At 44.6% G+C, this 20,549-nt stretch overlaps 2 protein-coding genes across 2 annotated transcripts in view; one reads left to right on the top strand and one right to left on the bottom strand.

Moving 5' to 3' along the window:
• chlsn (cholesin) overlaps positions 1-20,549 on the bottom strand; it is a 411,930-nt gene that overhangs the window by 105,515 nt on the left and 285,866 nt on the right. The gene's annotated exons all lie outside the window — the stretch shown is intronic.
• gpr146 (G protein-coupled receptor 146) overlaps positions 1-20,549 on the top strand; it is a 113,304-nt gene that overhangs the window by 70,515 nt on the left and 22,240 nt on the right. The gene's annotated exons all lie outside the window — the stretch shown is intronic.

The raw sequence follows: 20,549 nt of genomic DNA, 5'->3' as shown, positions 1-20,549 counted from the left end.
CATTTAATTCTAATATTCATAGTTTGTTAACTCTGGTGTTCCCCAAGGATATGTCCTTGACCCCATCCTATTTCTCACCTACATGCTGCCCCTTAGTGATATAAGCTATAAACAGAACATCAGTTCCCTTGCCTGCTTGGGTTCACTGCTTTTTGGCATTTATATAAATGATCTGGATGTGAATAGAGGAGGTATGGTTTGTAATTTTGCAATGACACCAAATAGTTGGTGTAGTGGACAGTGAGGATTATTATCTCAGAGTACAGCGGGACCTTGATCAGATGAACCAACGGATCAAGTTGTTCCTGATCGAGTTTAACTTAGATAAATGAGAGGTGTTGCCTTTTGTTAAGGCAAATCAGGGCAGGAATTATCCAGTTAACAGTAGAGCCCTGAGGAATGTTGCTGAACAGTGAGACCTAGTGGTGGAGGTGCAAGGTTTCTTGAAAGTTGTCAGAGTGGTGAAGAAGGCATTTGGCCTCATTGATCACAACACTGAACATAAATGTTGGGATGTCATGTTGTGCCTCTACAGGACACTGGTGAGGCCACTTTTAGAATACTGCATTCAATTTTGGTCACCCTTCTTTCGGAAAGGTGTTGTTAAACTTGAAAGGGTGCAGAAAAGATTTATAAAGATGTTGCCGGGACTGGTGGGGTTTGAGTTATAGAGAAAGGCTGAATAAGCTGGGGCTATTTTCCCTGGAGCATCAGAGGCTAAGGGGTGACCTTCTCGAGGTTTATAAAATTATGAGTGGCACTTATAGGCTTTTTCCTAGCGTGAGCGAAGTCAAAACTACAGAGCATAGATTTAAGGTGAAAGGGGAGAGATTCATAAAGGACTATTATAAAGGGCTAACATTTTCACGTAGAGGGTGGTGCACATATGGAACAAGTTGCCAGAGGAAGTGGTGGAGGTGGATACAATTACAACATTTAAAAGGCATCTGGATGGTATATAGTAATAGGAAGGGTTTAGAGGGATATGGCCAAATGCTGGCAAATGAGACAAGGTCAGATTGGGATGTCTGGTCAGCACTGACGAGTTGGATTGAAGGGTCAGTTTCAGTGCTATACGACTCGACATATGCTGATGACACCGAGCTCCATCTCACTTCCACTGTCTTTGAATTGTCAAGACTAGTTATCTGACATCCAGTGCTGGAAGAGCAGAAACTTCCTCCAATTAAGTAAGGGAAAGACTGAAGACTAATCCCTACCTCAAACCCTATTCATCAAGCTCCATTCTTGGCAACTGTCTGAAATAGACTGTTTGCAGGTGTCATACTCAACTCATAGAGTCATAGAGATGTACAGAATGGAAACAGACCCTTCGGTCCAACTTGTCCATGCTGACTAGATATCCAAACCCAATCTAGTCTCACCTTCCAACACCCAGCTCATATCCCTCCAAACCTTTCCTATTCACATACCCATCCAGATGCCTTTTAAATGTTGCAATTGTACTAGCCTCCACCACTCCCTCTGGCATCTCATTCCATACACGCACCACCCTCTGCGTGAAAAGGTTCCCCCATAGGTCTCTTTTATATTTTTCCCCTCTCACCCTAAACCTATGCCCTCTAGTTCTGGACTCCCCCACCCCAAGAAAGAGACTTTGTCAATTTATCCTATCCAAGCCCCTCATAATTTTGTAAACCTCTAAGATCTCAGCCTCCGACACTCCAGGGAAAACAGCCCTAGCCTATTCAATCTCTCCCTATAGCACAAATTCTCCAACCCTGGCAACATCCTTGTAAATCTTTTCTGAACTATTTCAAGCTTCGCAACATCTTTCTGATAGGAAGGAGACCAGAATTGCATGCAATATTCCAATAGTGGCCTAACCAATGTCTTGTACAGCCACAACATGACCTCCCAACTTCTGTACTCAGTACTCTGACAAATGAAGGAAACCATACCAAACACCTTCTTCACTATCCTATCTACCTGCGACTCCACTTTCAAAGAGCTATGAACGTGCACTTCAAGGTCTCTTTGTTCAGCAACACTCCCAAGGACCTTACCATTAAGTGTGTAAGTCCTGCTAAGATTTGCTTTCCCAAAATGCAGCACCTCGCATTTATCTGAATTAAACTCCATCTGCCACTTCTCAGCCCATTGGCCCATCTGATCAAGATCTTGTTGTAATCTAAGGAGGCCTTCTTCGCTGTCCACTATACCTCCAATTTTGGTGTCATCTGCAAACTTAATAACTATACCTCTTATGCTCACATCCAAATCATTTATATAAATGATGAAAAGTAGTGGACCCAGCACCGATCCTTGTGGCACTCCACTGGTCACAGGCGTCCAGTCTGAAAAACAATCCTCCACCACCACTCTCTGTCTTCTACCTTTGAGCCAGTTCTTTATCCAGATGGCTAGTTCTCCCTGTATTCCATGAGATCTAACCTTGCTAACAGTCTCCCATGGGGAACCTTGTTGAACGCTTTAATGAAGTCCATATTGATCACATCCATTGCTCTGCCCTCATCAATCCTCTTTGTTACTTCTTCATAAAACTCAATCAAGTTTGTAAGACATGGTTTCCCACGCACAAAGTCATGTTGACTATCCCTAATCAGTCCTTGCCTTTCCAAATACTTGTACATTCTGTCCCTCAGGATTTCCTCCAACAACTTGCGCACCACTGACATCAGGCTCACTGGTCTTTAGTGCCCTGGCTTGTCCTTACCTTCTTAAAAAGTGGCACCACGTTAGCCAACCTCCAGTCTTCCGGCACCTCACCTGTGACCACCGATGATACAAATAGCAAGGGGCCCAGCAATCACTTCCCAAGCTTAATGCGTTTGTAAAAAACCTTTAGATTCTCCTATCTCATGTCCCCTTTTTTCCCTCCTGATTTCCCTCTTAAGTATATTCCTACTACCTTTATACTCGATCTATCTTGTCTATACCTGACATATGCTTCCTTCTTTTCCTTAACCAAACCCTCAATTTCTTAGCCATCCAGCATTCCCTACATTTATCAGCCTTTCCTTTCATCCAAAAAGGAATATACTGTCTCTGGACTCTCATTATCTCACCTCTGAAGGCTTCCCATTTTCTAGCCATCCCTTTACCTGCAAACATCTGCCACTAATCAGCTTTGGAAAGTTCCTGCATTATACCATCAAAATTAGCCTTTCTCCAATTTAGAGCTTCAACTTTTAGATCTGGTCTAAAAGTTATTTCCATCTTTTTCCATCACTATGCTATTGGAAGCGACCATTGGGGGACCACTTTGGGGCCAGCGACCATAGAATTATGGTCGCTGGCCCCAAAGTGCTCTCCCACTGACACCTCAGCCACTACTTCTTTAACCTAGCTTTTAGGATATTCTTGTGTAGTCCAGTGTCAAACTTGACTATGTTGTTGATAGAAGCTTGTGGCTTACTGATTAGAATGCTATATAAATACAAGTTGTTATTTGTGAATGCAATACAGTTTCAGGTCTTACAGATAAAACTGAAGGGGTCTGCTTTATCTTGTCAAAATGATCTAATGCAAAATCTACCATAATGGACATCATGTTTCTATGATGTGGAGGTGTCAGTGTTGGACAGGGGTAGACAAAGTTAAAAATCAAACAATACCGGGTTATAGTCTAACAGGTTATTGGAAAGTATAAGCTTTCTGAGCACTGCTCTTTCGTCGGGTCTAACTTCGTCAGCGCTCCGAAAGCTTGTACTTTCAAAGCACAAACTTTGAAAGTACAAGCTTTCAGAGCGCTGACAAAAGTTAGACCCGACGAAAGAGCAGTGCTCAGAAAGCTTATACTTTCCAATAACCTGTTAGAGTATAACCTGGTGTTGTGTGATTTTTAATCATGTTTCTAAGAAGAGTACATCAGCTTTTTCCATATCATATGCAATTAACATTTTACAGCTGCTCTCAGAAGATACCCATCAAGATGTGCCTAGAAGACAGTAGTATCTTTCCCTACCTCAAACATTGAGACGCTATAGTCAATGGCCGCAAGGTGTATACTCAAAATAGTGTTCAGCTGCCACAGAAGCTGTCCATGTACAGAGGGAGACCTTCTGCTACATCCTCAATGACAATATATATTTAAACCAACACTTGAATATAATATTCCAAGGCACCTCTGAACAGGATTAATAAATAGAATTCAACACCAAGACACCTAAGGGCGTAGTGGGGCAGGTGACCAAAAGTTTGATTGCAAGTTCAGAGAGTCAGAGAGTTATACAGCACGGAATCAGACTCTCCGGTCCAACTCATTGGTCCTAATCAGAAATCCTAAACTGATTTCATCTAACTTACCAGCAACTTATTCCATATACGCACTACTCTCTTTATCAAGAAGTTGCCGCTCAGCTCCCTTTTAAATTTTTTCCCTCTCACCTTAAACATATTCCCTCTAGTTTTGGACTCCCCTACCCTGAGGAAAAAAACCTTGTATATTCACCCTATCCATGACCCTCATGATTTAAAAAATCCAAAAGATCATTCCTCAGCCTCCAACACTCCAGGGAAAAACACCCAGCCGATTCAGCTTCTCCATATAGCTCAATCCCTCCAATTCAGGCAACATCCTTGTAAATCTTTTCTGAATACATTCAAGTTTAACAACATTTTTCCAAAGCAGGGAGACCAGAAATGAATGCAATATTTTAAGAGTAGCCTAACTAATGTTCTTTATAGCCTCAACATGATGTCCAGTTTTGAGGAGAATCTTAGAGGAGGAGAGGGAAGCAGGAGATGTTTTAAGGTTAGATTCCAGAGGTCCACAATTTGACAATCCGTGCGATTTTCTGTAGCCTAGGGAAGTAGCAAAAATACACTACATCAACTTTGTGGTTCGTAAATGCATTAATAGTTCTCACAATGCTGGATTCAGAGGGAGCAGAGATTTTAAGCTCATTAATTATTTTACTGGAGATGTTTTGCATCTTCCACTGCTCCATGTGTAATTTTATCAAACCTGGCTAGCTCTTTAACTTAAACCGATAAATATATCGTGAAAGTACAAAGAGTTCGAGGAGAGAATAAAACTGCAATTTTACTGCTCAAAAAAGGAAAAAGAACAGAAACAGTTTGTTTAGTTTTGCCTGCGACTTGTAAAACCCAATGCCTCTTCTGGATATTTTCAGGGTTATACAGCATTTTCAAACCTATACAATTGGACAAGAAGTCAATGCATACTTCAGCTTTAATTTTGTTGACATGCTGATGTCATATCAACTTCAAATTGCCTTCATGTTTGCTCAAACTCCAACTAGCAAAGCCAGTGCAAACTATAGGTGGTTCCCTCACAATCCTTCATTAGTTTTGTGTTAATTTAAAATTAAAATAAGGTTTTATCACATGCAAAGTTTGCAATTCTTTTATCAAGTTTTCACTGTTTGTCTCAATAATTCCTTATAAGGCAAATTTTGTCTTGATTCCATGCAAGGTTTCAATGCTATATGAATGCAAATCATTCCACCTGTTAGTAGAGTTGACTGCAAAACAGCCCTTTTGTTTTTTACATACTTTATATCACCAGTTTCACAACATTAGGGCAAATTCAGAATGATGGCAGTCATGCAGCAGGGTAATAACTTCTTGCCAGCAGCTATTAACATGCAGGAGAGGAGAAATCTAAACTTCAGCTGAAATAATAATAGGAATAACATTAATAACAATGACAATTCTGAGCTAGCAATCTAGCTAGCTAGCTTTGCTCTAGTCTAGCCCACATGTGACTCCAGTTCCACGTACTTGACTCTGATATCTTTTAAAAGTGGTTTACAAACCAAATATTCACCCAAGAAGACTTTTGTTGAAAAAGGCAATTCATCACCATCCTCTCACAGCAATGAGTAATAAAATCTACATTGCCTACACCTCAAGGGGAAATATACAGGGGGTTTTTACACCATTCTTTGCAGTTGGCCGTGTTGCCTGTCCTGTGCCAGGATTCAGGATAACTAGCTTACAATTGTGTTGCTGGAAAAGCGCAGCAGGTCAGGTAGTATCAAAGGAGCAGGAGAATCGACATTTCGGGCATAAGCCCTTCTTCAGGAACATCGATTCTCCTGCTCCTTTGATGCTGCCTGACCTGCTGCGCTTTTCCAGCAACACATTTTTAAGCTCTGATCTCCAGCATCTGCAGTCCTCACTTTCTCCTTCAGGATAACTACTCTGGCCTGGAGAAAAGCTCTCAGTGAGAAGGATCTAGTAGTCATGCTCCACTCTGGCACCAATGACATAGCTGAAATTCAAAAAGAGCTTCAGCTCAGACAGTAGTGGAAGCTATATACTAAATTGAAAGATTCAAAGAACTTAAATTGGAACCTAAAAGATAATAATCTCGGCAGTACAACCTGAGCCACATGCAAACTAGCATATGCCAAGTAAGATTGGAGACATTCAAGTGTAGAGAAAAGTTTTGGGGCAAAATATAATTAGGTGAGGCTATCAAAAACCAAGATCTTTGTTTCAGTCTATGAGTCACTGTAGTTCAATTGTGGCCTTTGTGAGGACAACATTTTGAAGTTAAGTATTCTAGGACTTGGGAGTTAGTCTTTTAAGATGAATGCAATCTGTAGGAAGTCATAGTAAAGCAAATATTTTAAATGTAAGCTTTCTATTAAGCCCTATCTCTAAGGAAGGAGTTGAATTGTTTAATAGTAGAGTTGAAGACAATTCAGGTCTGGATTTCTATAGCAGCATTTCACAATCTAAGGATGTACAAAATCCATTACAGCCAATGAAGTATTTTTAAAGTGGTTGTCACTATTGTAACAAATAATTCAGACACTGCAAATTTCTACCATCAACATTGCAAAAATGACCAGATAGCCTCTCTTTGGGTGTTGATAGTGAGATAAATATTGGTCAGACCACAATTTTCATGTCCACTTGACAGGGCAGACTGGACTTCATTTAAACTATTTTTTGAAGGACAGTAACAGAAAATATAGCTTTCTGTCAATAATGAGTGGAGATGTGTGCCCATGTTTTATGCTCAGCTCTGTAAAGTGGAACTTAAACTCAAACCCTGTCACTCATGAGGTCAAAATGCAGACATCAGCGAAAAGCAGAAAGAATGATTTACAAACTTTGCCAGATTGATATGAAGTTTGTTACATTTGTGGTGAAGAAGCTGATGCAGTCATATGATATCAAATGTTGTGTGGGTTATCTCAGTTGGTGTACATACAAAACATAAATAACTGTGTATGTTTACATGGCTTAAGAAAACAATTTAACTTCTGAGGTTTGAATTCCTTAAAATGACTGATGGGAATCGAAGAGTCACACAGTGATTGTTAGCTCGATCCAATTATCATTCACTAGGTCACATGCAATGTTGAACTTTAAAATAGGCATGCTACATAAAGCTTGGGTAAGCTTAAGCTTCGGACTGGGTCTTTTTTGGAATTAGCTTAACTACATCTTAAGGATTTCAGCAGCCAAGTAAACTAAAACTGTTAACACTAGTAGTACTTACATCTGCATTCTATCCCTTCAATCAAGAACACAAAATTGAGCCAGTTATAAATATCATTCTTCCAGTCTCCATGACTATAAACAGATCATCCAAAATTACTTTTAGCAGTGACTAATTTTTGGATCTATTTAATTGGCAATTTTAAATATACATTACAAAGCATAACTTTCTTAACTGAGTTTTAGAGCTATAAATAGACTTGGGAGTTGTCTGCCGGAATGGGTTACTTCTACTCGATAGACTTACAGTATGTACCTTAGTGAGGGAAAGGCTAATGGACTTCAACAAGGGTTAAGGTAGAATCTAAATAAAGAGGTCAGTAACTGGAGAACCAGAGTGGAAGTTAGGTCTAAATTTTCTAACATAGTGAGAACTGTACAGTCTGAATAATGGTGAAAGCAGACATCTACTTGAAGGCTTTTCAAATAGAGACATCGGGTAGAGCTCTGCAGACCTTTTTAACAGCAGGCAGAGCCCAACACAGTAGTCCCTCCCCATTTCTGACAGATAGCAGTAGGGGGAATGCACAGTGTGTAATATACACAGGAGGGAAACCTGAACGCAGAGGACTCTTTGAACTTAATGTAGAATTCAATTTTGCTTATAACTGCCATGATCTGATTTTAAAAAAATCTTGCTTAAAAAAATGTTACAGCTGTCATACGAACTTTATAAAATGCTGCGCAGCACACTGATTTGATAGACAAATTAGAATTAAGGTTGCAGCTTACTACTCACTCAGTTTCAATGGAGATCTTTTTCTTATGGTTTTGGGTGGCACGGTGACATAGTGGTTAGCACTGCTGCCTCACAGCGCCAGAGACCCGGGTTCAATTCCCGCCTCAGGCGACTGTCTGTGTGGAGTTTGCACGTTCTCCCAGTGTCTGTGTGGGTTTCCTCTGGGTGCTCCGGTTTCCTCCCACAGTCCAAAAATATGCAGGTTAGGTGAATTGGCCATGCTAAATTGCCCATAGTGTTAGGTGAAGGGGTAAATGTAGGAGAATGGGTCTGGGTGGGTTGCTCTTCTGAGGGTCGGTGCGGACTTGTTGGGTCGAAGGAACTGTTTCCACACTGTACGGAATCTAATCTAATCTAAATCAATGTTTGTGGCCATCACATTCTAAGGGTGCGATTTGAACTTGGATCTTCTGGTCTAGAGACAGGAACACTACCACTTTGTTACAATTCCTCTGGTGACCTTTCCTTAAGGGCTACTTGCTGTATCATTATCAATGGTAGGCTAAATTTCAAAAATTACAATTACTTCAGCAGGAGATTCTGAGTTCACTGTTTGATTGCTTAAAGAGGCTATTAAAAAATGAGCTGTCTTTTGTTTTATTAATTTGTGGGATGTGGGCAATGCTGGCTGGCCAGCATTGATAGCCCATCCTTATTTGCCCTTGAGAAGGTGGTGGTGAGCTGCCTTCTTGAACTGCTGCAACCCACCTGCTGTGGGTTGATCCATAATGCTGTTTGGGAAGGAATTCTAGGATTTTGATATATTTCCAAATCAGAATAGTGAGTGGCTTGAAAGGGAAATAGAAGGTGGTGGTGCTCCCAGTAGTGGTGTCTAAACGGAAAGTTATTCTACAAAAGATTAACTACTTTTAGGAAATTTGAAAACTTTGGATTTTTGATTGGGAGATTTTTCACTAACAAGTGTGTGTGAGTGAGAACTATATTAAAGTTATTACATGGGGAGTATGGGTGGGCACTGAGTTAGTACTGAAGGGTATGAGGGGCCATGGTCATAGATGGGATACAGGGGGCGAGGACTAGAGAGCACACTAGATTCTGAAGCAACTGAGACAACGTCACAGAGAATCATGTGTAGTAGAAACAGATTCATTTGAGACTTTTGAGAAGTTTGGATGATTATCTTAAGTTTATAGGACTACTGGTTTATAAATTGTATCAAAGGCTGCAGACAAGTTGAGAAAGGACAAAGAGGGAAAGTTGCAGTTGCTCACTCACATAGAATCTCATTGGTAACTTTGATAAGAGCCAGTTAAATAATGAGGCAGGAGAAGAAAATTGATGGATGCGGGTTTCACATTTGATGTTCTAGGAAAAATGTGAATGGATTTAGGAAGTGACAACATGCTTAATATCTTTGGAGAAGAAAAGAACTCTGGGATTAAGACAGTAGATTACAAGGGTGATGAGATTAAATGTTTCATTTTAAGGAATAGGCAACCACAGTAAATGTAAAGATCCAGCTGAAATACAGCAGAAACTTGAGGACCAAATGGCCTCCTTCCATGTGGTAACCATTCTCTGACTCCATTCTATTGAATTGCTGCAAGCTGGCTTCTACTTTAGTGGCAAAAATCGACAATTTTGTTCCAGTCATGGATCTAATATAATTGAGAGATGGTCTACCGGCTTTTACTTCTGGGCAACTTCAAAGTGACTGAATTGTGTCTTTGGAATTCTTACTTTACCAGAAGACACATTTTCAGCTTTGGGCCAGCCAAAGAAGAGTTCTTGGCTTTAACTCTGTGCCAACCAACTGGTGTGTTCAACTAGATTAAAGTTAAATATGAAGAAAACTTGAGTTTGAAGTTTGGGAGGAAAAAAATGTCAGTTTTATTAGTGAATATATCAAGGGGGGAAAGAAGGGTAATTTTAATTGTGTACTTACACTTACCTGGTTTACAGAATTCAGCTATCAGTTTTTTAGACCCTGAGTTTCAATAATATGGATCACATTTAAAGAAATGAAGCACTGGATTATGCAACATTTGTGTAGCTGCCACAAAGAGCAAATATTCTTAGCTACAATCCTTGGATACTGCTGTGATTTACCTAAGGTGGGTTTAATGTGCTCTTGATCTGTAAATTAATGCTGAATTTCAGAAAACAACTAGTGAAATGAAAAAGTTATAAGGATAAACACACTAATTGTTACATAGTTCAAAGATGTCTTGATGTAGAAAAGTGAGTGATATTTAGAATGCGTCCTTGAACCCATAGGGAGTACTGGTCAGTTTATTGTACTTCTGACATTGGACTTATATAGTGAGAGGAGGTGTCGTGAAAAACACAGGAGGCAGATGCTTCAGAGGCAAAGAAAACTCTGATTTTATTAAAACAAGCAAAATTGAGAATACATGTGTGTATATAATCGCTGACAAGAAAATGAATATTTAGAGAAAAAAAAGCTATGCATCAAGTGAAATGAGAGTGGTCTTAAAGGAAGAATGCTAAGTTGGGGGAATGCCAACTATACCAAAATTCAGCAGGGGCTGAGGAATGTAGTTTGGGATCAGCTGTTTGAAGGTAAATCCACATTCAGTATGTGGGAGGCTTTTAAAGAGAGGTTGATTAGAGTTCAAGAGAATAGGTTCCTGTGAAAATGAGGATAGAGATGGCAAAATTATGGAACCATGGATAACAAGTGAAATTCTGAGACTAGCTAAGAGAAAAAAGGATGCGTACATAAGATCTAGGCAATTGAAGACAGACGAAGCTTTGGAAGAATATTGGGAATATAGGACCAATCTGAAACGAGGAATTAGGAGGGCTAAAAGGGGCCATGAGATGCCCTTAGCAAACAGGGTTAAGGAAAATCCCAAAGCCTTTTATTCATATATAAGGAGCAAGAGGGTAACTAGAGAAAGGGTTGGCTTACTCCAGGACAAAGGGGGAAAGCTATGTGTGGAGTCAGAGAAAATGGGCGAGCTTCTTAATGAGTACTTTGCATCGGTATTCACGGAGGAGAGGGATATGACGGATGTTGAGGTTAGGGATAGATCTTTGATTACTCTACGTCAAGTCAGCATAAGGAGGGAGGAAGTGTTGGGTATTCCAAAAGGCATTAAGGTGGACACGTCCCCAGATCCGGATGGGGGATTTATCCCAGGTTACTGAGCGAAGCGAGAGAGGAAGTAGCTGGGGCTTTAACAGATATCTATGCAGCATCCTTGAACAAGGTGAGGTCCCGGAGGACTGGAAAATTGCTAGCACTGTCCCATTGTTTAAGAAGGGTAGCAGGGATAATCCAGCTAATTACAGACCTGTGAGCCTGACGTCAGTGGTAGGGAAGCTGCTGGAGAAGATACTAAGGGATAGGATATATTCCCATTTGGAAAAAAATGGGCTTAGCTTATCAGTGATTGGCAGCATGGTTTTGTGCAAGGAAGGTCATGTCTTACAAACTCTAATAGAATTCTTTGAGGAGGTGACAAAGTTGATTGATGAGTGAAGGGATGTAGATGTCATATACATGGACTTTAGTAAGTGTTTGATAAGGTTCCCCATGGTAGGCTGATGGAGAAGGTGAAGTCGCGTGGGGTCCAGGGTGTTCTAGCTAGATGGATAGAGATAAGGCTGGGTAACGAGACAGAGAGTACCAGATTAGATTCCCTACAATATGGAAACAAGTCCCTCGGCCCAACAAGTCCACACCGACACTCTGAAGAGTAACCCACCTAGACCCATTCCCCTACCCTATATTTACCTCTGACTAATACACTTAACACTATGGGCAATTTAGCATGGCCAATTCACCTGACCAGCACATCTTTGGATTATGGGAAGAAACCGGAGCACCTGGAGGACACCCATGCAGGCACGGGGAGTGTGTGCAAACTCCACACAGACAGTTGCCTGAGGCGGTAATCGAACCCTGGTGCTGTGAGACAGTAGTGCTAACCACTGAGCCACTGTGCCTCCCCAAAGGGGTGTAGTGGAAGGGAGTTTCTCAAAGTGGAGACCTGTGACCAGTGGTGTTCTACTGGGATCCATGCTGAGACCACTGTTGCTTGTGATGTACCTCAATGATTTAGAGGAAGATATCGGTTGCCTGATTAGCAAGTTTGCAGATGATACTAAGATTGGTGGAGTAGCAGATAGTGAAGGGGACTGTCAGAGAATACAGCAGGGTGTAGATAGATTGGAGAGTTGGGCAGAGAAATGACAAATGGAGTTCAATCTGGGCAAATGTGGTGTGATGCATTTTGGAAGATCCCATTCATGAGCGAACTATACAGTAAATGGGAAAGTCCTGGGGAAAATTGATGTGCATAGAGAGATCTGCGTATGCAGGTCCATTGTTCCCTGAAGGTGGCAACACAGGTCAGTAGAGTGGTCAAGAAGGCATACGGCATGCTTTCCTTCATTGGACGGGGTATTGGGTATAAGAGTTGGCAGGTCATGTTACAGTTGTATAGGACTTTGGTTCGGTCACATTTGGAATACTGCGTACAGTTCTGGTCAAAAGGATGCGGATGCTTTGGAGAGGGTGCAGAGGAGGTTCACTAGGATGTTGCCTGATATGGAGGGTGCTAGCTATGAAGAGTAGATTAGGATTATTTTCATTAGAAAGATGGAGGTGGGGGGGGGGCACCTGATTGAGGTCTACAAAATCATGAGAGGTGTAAGCAGGGTGGATAACAAGAAGCTTTTTCCCAGAGTGGAGGACTCAATTACAATGGGTTATGAGTTCAAAGTGAGAGGGGAAAAGTTTAGGGGAGATATGCATGGAAAGTTCTTCACACAGAGGGTGGTGGGTGCCTGGAATGCGTTGCTAGCGGAGGTGGTAGGAGTGGGAACGATAGCGTCATTTATGATATACCTAGACAGATACATGAATGGGCAGGGAGCAGAGAGATACATACCCTTATAAAATAGGTGGCAGATTTAGATAGAGGATCCAGATCGGTGCAGGCTTGGAGGGCTGAAGGGCCTGTTCCTGAGCTGTAATTTTCTTTGTTCTTTGAGACTTGTCTGACAGCTACTAACACCCCTGTTAACCCTTGCAGCCCTGACTTGGTACGGTGGGTTTTGAATTACAGAGAGCTGTTAATTACTGGGTGACAGGGGAAAAGAGAGAGAAAAAGTAAACGCGAATCCCAGGGTCCAATCCCTGGGGAGTGCCCTGCACCGTTGGCCCTGAAGCCCTCCCTTCCTACCCTATCTTAGTGAGCTGGGACAAAGGGTCGCGATGACCTTATGCTCGCTCCGAAGGGGCCCCTTGTGGATTAGACAGTGATGGATATTGCTGGCGCTGCAACCAGTCGGTCTTTCGGCTCTCCAGTCACTTCTTGTCAGTATGTGGATAGAAGATTGCTCGCTATGTTATGGCTGATGCTGTTGATGCTGGCTGGATGTCGATGAACAAACCCCAGGGGTCAGGATTCCTCAGTTATACTGACTCAGATTCCCTTATTGCCCGCTCAGAGTTCCTCAGTTATACTGACTGTCGGATTCCCTTATCTCGAAACTTAGGGTTCCACAGTTATACTGACTGTCAGTGTCCCTTATTGCCCGCTCAGGGTTCCCCAGTTATACTGACTGTCGGATTCCCTTATCTCCCGCCAATTCTGGATTTGATCACTGAGTTGTTGTACCTCCTCTCGGGGTTGAATGGTCTTCCTGAGTATTAGATGTGGTGTGAATGGTTCTCCAATTAAAGTGAGTGGGTCTCCGATAGTTTTGAATGTCCATGCTTTCTCATGGATGGGATTAGGTTAAGATGTTGCTGGAAGGCCTTCCCATTCACGGCGAACAGGTTCGTATGGCATACAATGGTGTAGACTGCTCATTATCTCTGCATCCGAGCAAATGATTAAAAGTTGAATGGTTTCATAATTTTGTAGGCTCCAGAATATCTCTGTTGTTTGCTCTGCAGGATGGTGCTCTGCAGGATGGTGTTCATTGCCTTTTAGGTGAGGTGTTTGTGGGAGTCTTCCTTTAGCTTAAGCCTCTGTTCCAGACAGCTGACCTTGGGCTTGCATATTGCCTAGTCTGTCTCAGCCAGAGAGTTCAGTGACTCTTCATTCAAATGTGAATTCTACAAACTCATGTCCCAAGTTCAGAGGGTTTTAGTCCAGGATATCTGATGGGACATTTTGCCCCATCTTACAATGCCAGCTGTAGCATTCTAATCTTTCAAGTTGGAAAGTTGTGGGATCAACCATGAGTACATAGCCTTATTCACGTAATAGCATGAATAACTGAGATGGTACTTCCAGGTGGATGCACAAGATCCCACTTAGAAAATGGGAGGGAAGCTGGTCAACACTTATCTCTGAGGTGAAAGTGAGGACTGCAGATGCTGGAGATCAGCGTCGAAGAGTGAGGTGCTGGAAAAGCACAGCAGGTCACGCAGCATCCAAAGAGCCGAAAAGTCAACGTTTTGAGCGTAACTTCTTCATGAGGAATGAGGTGGTGGCCAAGGGGGCTGAGAGATAAATGGGTGGGGGGTGGGGCTGGGGGGGGAAGGTGGCTGGGAATGCGATAGGTGGGGGTTATGGTGATAGGTCAGAGAAGAGGGTGGAGCAGATAGTTGGGAAGGAAGATGGACAGGTAGGACAGATCAAGAGGGTGGTGCTGAGTTGGAAGACTGGATCTGTGATAAGGTGAGGGGAGGGGAAATGATGAAACTGGTGAAATTCACATTGATCCTGCATAGTTGGAGGGTCCCAAGGTGGAAGATGAGGCGTTCTTCCTCCAGGTGTCAGTTGGATAGAATTTATGATGAAGGCCTCCAGGCTCTCCATTTCGTCCTCTCCCACTGCCCCAACCAGTACCCTTCCACTGACACACCCATTCAAGTGGCTGAACTGGTCCTCACCCTCAACAATTTCTCCTCTGAATCCTCCCACTTCCTCCCAAAGGGGTAGTCATGGACACCTGCATGGGCCCCAACTATGCCTGCCTCTTCATCGGATACGTGGAACAGTCCATCTTCCGCAGCTACACTGGCACCACTCCCGACCTGTTCCTCTGCTACATCAATGACTGTACTGGCTCCACCTCGTGCTTCATCAACTTCACGAACACCTTCTACCCTGACCTCAAGTTCACCTGGACCATCTTGGACACCTCCCTCCCCTTCCTGGACCTCTCCATCTCCATTTCCGATGATGAACTTGCCTCCGTCCAAGCCCCGAAGGATCCTTCCACATCCGATAGAGATTTTCCTGCACCTCCACACACGTCATCTAATGTGTCTGTTACTCTTGATGTGGTCTCCTCTACACTGGGGAGACAGGACGCCGACTTGCAAATGTTTCAGAGAACATCTCTGGAACACACAGACTAAACAATCCCACTGCTCTGTGGCTGAACACTAACTCCCCCTGCCATTCTTGGGCCTCCTCCACCACCAAACTCTAGCCACTCGATGCCTGGAGGAAGAATGCCTCATCTTTCACCTTGGGACCTTCCAACCTCACAGGATCAATGTGGATTTCACCAGTCTCCTCATTTCCCCTCCCCCAATCTTATCCCAGTCCCAACCTCCCAACTCAGCACCGCCCTCTGGAATGGTCTTATATGTCCATCTTCCTTCCCAACGATCCACTCCACCCTCCTCTCTAACCTATTACCTTCACACCCCACCTTCATCTACCTATCACATTCCCAGCGACTTTTCCCCAGCAGCCCCCAGCCCCCCCCATTTATCTGTCAGCCCCATTGGGGCACCACCCCCACCACCACATTCCAGATGAAGAGCTTATGCTCAAAACGTTGATTTTCCTGCTCCGTGGATGCTGCCTGACCGGCTGTGCTTTTCCAGCACCATAATTTTCAACACTTATCCCTTAACAAGTAATGAAAAACTGACTATTTAATCATTATCTCATCACTGATTGTAGAAGCTTGCTATGTGCAAACTGGCAGATGCTTTTTCCACAACATCTACTATAATTCAAAAGCATTTATTTGGTTATAAAGCAATTTGGCATGTCCCTAGGTTATGAAAGGCTACAAATAGAAATATAAATGCAAGCCCATCTTTATTTAACATAATACCACAATGTATTATTACATTAGTAATTTCATTCAACAATTTCACGGTAATTCAGTATACAGTGATGCCCAATACCAGAAATAGCAACCACATTCCAAAAATACTGTGGATAGGCAATTGTATCATCTCTGTGGCAAAGAACAAAACAATGGCATCATTCATTCCAGTATAATGAAATATAACAATCAGAAATACTTCTTTCCCAATTCCCACCCCCAAAGATTCTTTGGCCACAGAACTTAAAGTTGTCTTGTGGTTAAACCATCTGGGTACTTTTAGTTCTCAAAATAACTGTTTTGTACACAGTAAGAGTTCAACAATTTTAAAAGAAATGCTCAAAAAATCAATTCCAGTTCACCCTGGAAATCAAATTCTTCATTTTCATTCTTCTGTCATCTCCTTACATGGCTTGTTGGCAAAATTTTGTCAAAACTACTCTCCAATAAAGTATTTTATGACACCTACTATATTAATGCGCTGTATACATGCAAGGTGTGTTGGCATACGTACATCATAAACACTTGAGCCATAGCATACATTTAAAATAAAATTGAACAGCTTATAATTCTTTTGGAAGTGTAAAGACAAAATTAATTTTAAATAAGTATTCACTGCCCAGTGCAGCACAACCTGGCTGTGGGATATATGCATTGTGCATATAATTTAGAGAAAAATATTTAGAAGACTAATACAATCTCTTTATGTTAATAATACAGCATGCTAGTAGGGTTAATGTTGAACCTTCCTTAATGTTTCAGATTCACCTATTGTTTTATGGTGTAATTTGAGGTCACATTAATAGCAGTTTGAGAGATCAGATGATACCATTAACAAATCTGCAGTGTCAAACACTCTCACCTCAGAGTCATAAAGCAATGTATCCAAGCTCCCAGTGTAGGATTGAGCACATAATCTAGTCTGACATTGGGGGAACTCAAGAACAAGTAGCTATTTAGCTGCTTGAGAATGTTCCACCATCTGGTGAGGTCTGTAATGGTAATTCCATGCTTTGGTTACATAGAGAGATGTTCAACATGGAAACAGACCCTTTGGTTCAACGTGTCCATGCCAATCAGATATCCTAATTTAATCTGGTCCCATTTGCCAGCAGTTGGCCCATATCCTCTAAGGAGGAGAAAGTGAGGTCTGCAGATGCTGGAGATCAAAGTTGAAACTTTATTGCTGGAACAGCACAGCAGGTCAGGCAGCATCCAGGGAACAGGAGATTCGACGTTTCGGGCACAGGCCCTTCTTCAGGAATGAGCAGAGAGTGTTCAGCAGGAGAAGATAAAAGGTAGGGAGGAGGGACTTGGAGGAGGGGAGTTGGAAATGTGATAGGTGGAAAGAGGTCAAGGTGAGGGTGATAGGTCGGAGTAGGGTGGAGGCGGAGAGGTCAAGAAGAAGACTGCAGGTCAGGAAGGCGGTGCCGGGCTGGAAGGATCCGGCTGAGACAAGGTGGGGGGAGGGGGGATGAAGAAACTGGTGAAGTCCAAGTTCATCCCCTGCGGTTGGAGGGTTCCCAGTCGGAAGATAAGACGCTCCTCCTCCGACCGTCGGGTTGTTGTGGTTTGGCGGTGGATGAGTCCAATGACCTGCATATCCTCGGTGGAGTGGGAGGGGGAGTTGAAATGCTGTGCCACAGGTTGGTTGGGTTGGTTCGTCCGGGTGGCCCAGAGGTGCTCTCTGAATCGCTCCGCAAGTAGGCGGCCTGTCTCCCCAATATAGAGGAGGCCACACCGGCTGCAGCGGATGCAGTAGATGATGTGGGTGGAGGTGCAGGTGAATCTGTGGCGGATATGGAAGTTTCCCTTGGGGCCTTGGAGAGAAGTGAGGGGGGAGGTGTGGGCGCAAGTGTTGCACCTCCTGCGGTTGCAAGGGAAGGTGCCGGGAGTGGTGGTTGGGTCGGTGGGGGGTGTGGATCTGACAAGGGAGTCGCGGAGGGAGTGGTCTCTACGGAAAGCTGATAGGGGAGGGGAGGGAAATATATCCTTGGTGCTGGGGTCTGTTTGGAGGTGGCGGAAGTGACGGCGGATGATGCGCTGTACATGGAGATTGGTGGGGTGGTAGGTGAGGACCAATGGGGTTCTGTCCTGGTGGCGGTTGGAGGGGCGGGGCTCAAGGGCGGAGGAGCGGGAAGTGAAGGAGATGCGGTGGAGGGCACCGTCGACCACGTCGGGGGGGAAATTGCGGTCCTTGAAGAAGGAGGCCATCTGTGTTGTACGTATTTTGAACTGGTCCTCCTGGGAGCAGATGCGGCGGAGACGAAGGAATTGGGAGAATGGGATGGCGTTTTTACAGGGGGCAGGATGGGAGGAGGTGTAGTCCAGGTAGCTGTGGGAGTCGGTAGGTTTGTAGTAGATGTCCGTGTTGATTCGGTCGCCTGAGATAGAAACAGAAAGGTCTAGGAAGGGGAGGGAGGAGTCCGAGACTGTCCAGGTGAATTTGAGGTCGGGGTGGAAGGTGTTGGTGTAGTGGATGAACTGTTCAACCTCCTCGTGGGAGCACGAGGTAGCGCCGATACAGTCATCAATGTAGCGAAGAAAAAGATGGGGGGTGGGGCCAGTGTAGTTGCGGAAGATGGATTGTTCCACATACCCTACGAAGAGGCAGGCATAGCTGGGGCCCATGCGGGTGCCCATGGCTACTCCTTTTGTTTGGAGAAAGTGGGAGGATTGGAAAGAAAAGTTGTTCAGGGTGAGGACCAGTTCGGTCAGTCGAAGGAGGGTGTCGGTGGAAGGGTACTGGGTGGTACGGCGGGAAAGGAAGAAGCGGAGTGCTTTGAGTCCTTCGTGATGGGGGATGGAGGTGTACAGGGACTGGATGTCCATGGTGAAGATGAGGCATTGGGGACCGGGGAAGCGGAAATCCTGGAGGAGGTGGAGGGCGTGGGTGGTGTCACGAACGTAGGTGGGGAGTTCTTGGACTAATGGGGACAGGACCGTGTCGAGGTATGCCGAGATGAGTTCGGTTGGGCAGGAGCAGGCTGAGACGATGGGTCGTCCGGGGCAGTCAGGTTTGTGGATTTTGGGCAGGAGGTAGAAACGGGCGGTGTGGGGTTGTGGGACTATGAGGTTGGAGGCGGTGGATGGGAGGTCCCCTGAGGTGATGAGGTTATGGTCGGTCTGGGAGATGATGGTTTGGTGGTGGGGGGTGGGGTCATGGTCAAGGGGACGGTAGGAGGAGGTACCTCCTGACAACCAGCTGACAAGGGAGGCGCAGTAGTAGTTTGGCGCACTGACCTTTACACCGCTGAGGCCAAACGCCAGCTCGCAGATACCTCCTCCTACCGTCCCCTTGACCATGACCCCACCCCCCACCACCAAACCATCATCTCCCAGACCGTCCATAACCTCATCACCTCAGGGGACCTCCCATCCACCGCCTCCAACCTCATAGTCCCACAACCCCACACCGCCCGTTTCTACCTCCTCCCTCCCCTTCCTAGACCTTTCTGTTTCTATCTCAGGCGACCGAATCAACACGGACATCTACTACAAACCTACCGACTCCCACAGCTACCTGGACTACACCTCCTCCCATCCTGCCCCCTGTAAAAACGCCATCCCATTCTCCCAATTCCTTCGTCTCCGCCGCATCTGCTCCCAGGAGGACCAGTTCAAAATACGTACAACACAGATGGCCTCCTTCTTCAAGGACCGCAATTTCCCCCCCGACGTGGTCGACGGTGCCCTCCACCGCATCTCCTCCACTTCCCGCTCCTCCGCCCTTGAGCCCCGCCCCTCCAACCGCCACCAGGACAGAACCCCACTGGTCCTCACCTACCACCCCACCAATCTCCATGTACAGCGCATCATCCGCCGTCACTTCCGCCACCTCCAAACAGACCCCAGCACCAAGGATATATTTCCCTCCCCTCCCCTATCAGCTTTCCGTAGAGACCACTCCCTCCGCGACTCCCTTGTCAGATCCACACCCCCCACCGACCCAACCACCACTCCCGGCACCTTCCCTTGCAACCGCAGGAGGTGCAACACTTGCGCCCACACCTCCCCCCTCACTTCTCTCCAAGGCCCCAAGGGAAACTTCCATATCCGCCACAGATTCACCTGCACCTCCACCCACATCATCTACTGCATCCGCTGCAGCCTCCTCTATATTGGGGAGACAGGCCGCCTACTTGCGGAGCGATTCAGAGAGCACCTCTGGGCCACCCGGACGAACCAACCCAACCAACCTGTGGCACAGCATTTCAACTCCCCCTCCCACTCCACCGAGGATATGCAGGTCATTGGACTCATCCACCGCCAAACCACAACAACCCGACGGTCGGAGGAGGAGCGTCTTATCTTCCGACTGGGAACC

Source organism: Chiloscyllium plagiosum, unplaced genomic scaffold (assembly GCF_037043375.1).
Source record: "Chiloscyllium plagiosum isolate Xiang-an unplaced genomic scaffold, Cpla_swu_hap1 HiC_scaffold_20, whole genome shotgun sequence".
In the NCBI taxonomy this organism is placed as follows: Eukaryota; Metazoa; Chordata; class Chondrichthyes; order Orectolobiformes; family Hemiscylliidae; genus Chiloscyllium; species Chiloscyllium plagiosum.
This window is presented reverse-complemented; position numbering and strand designations above follow the sequence as displayed.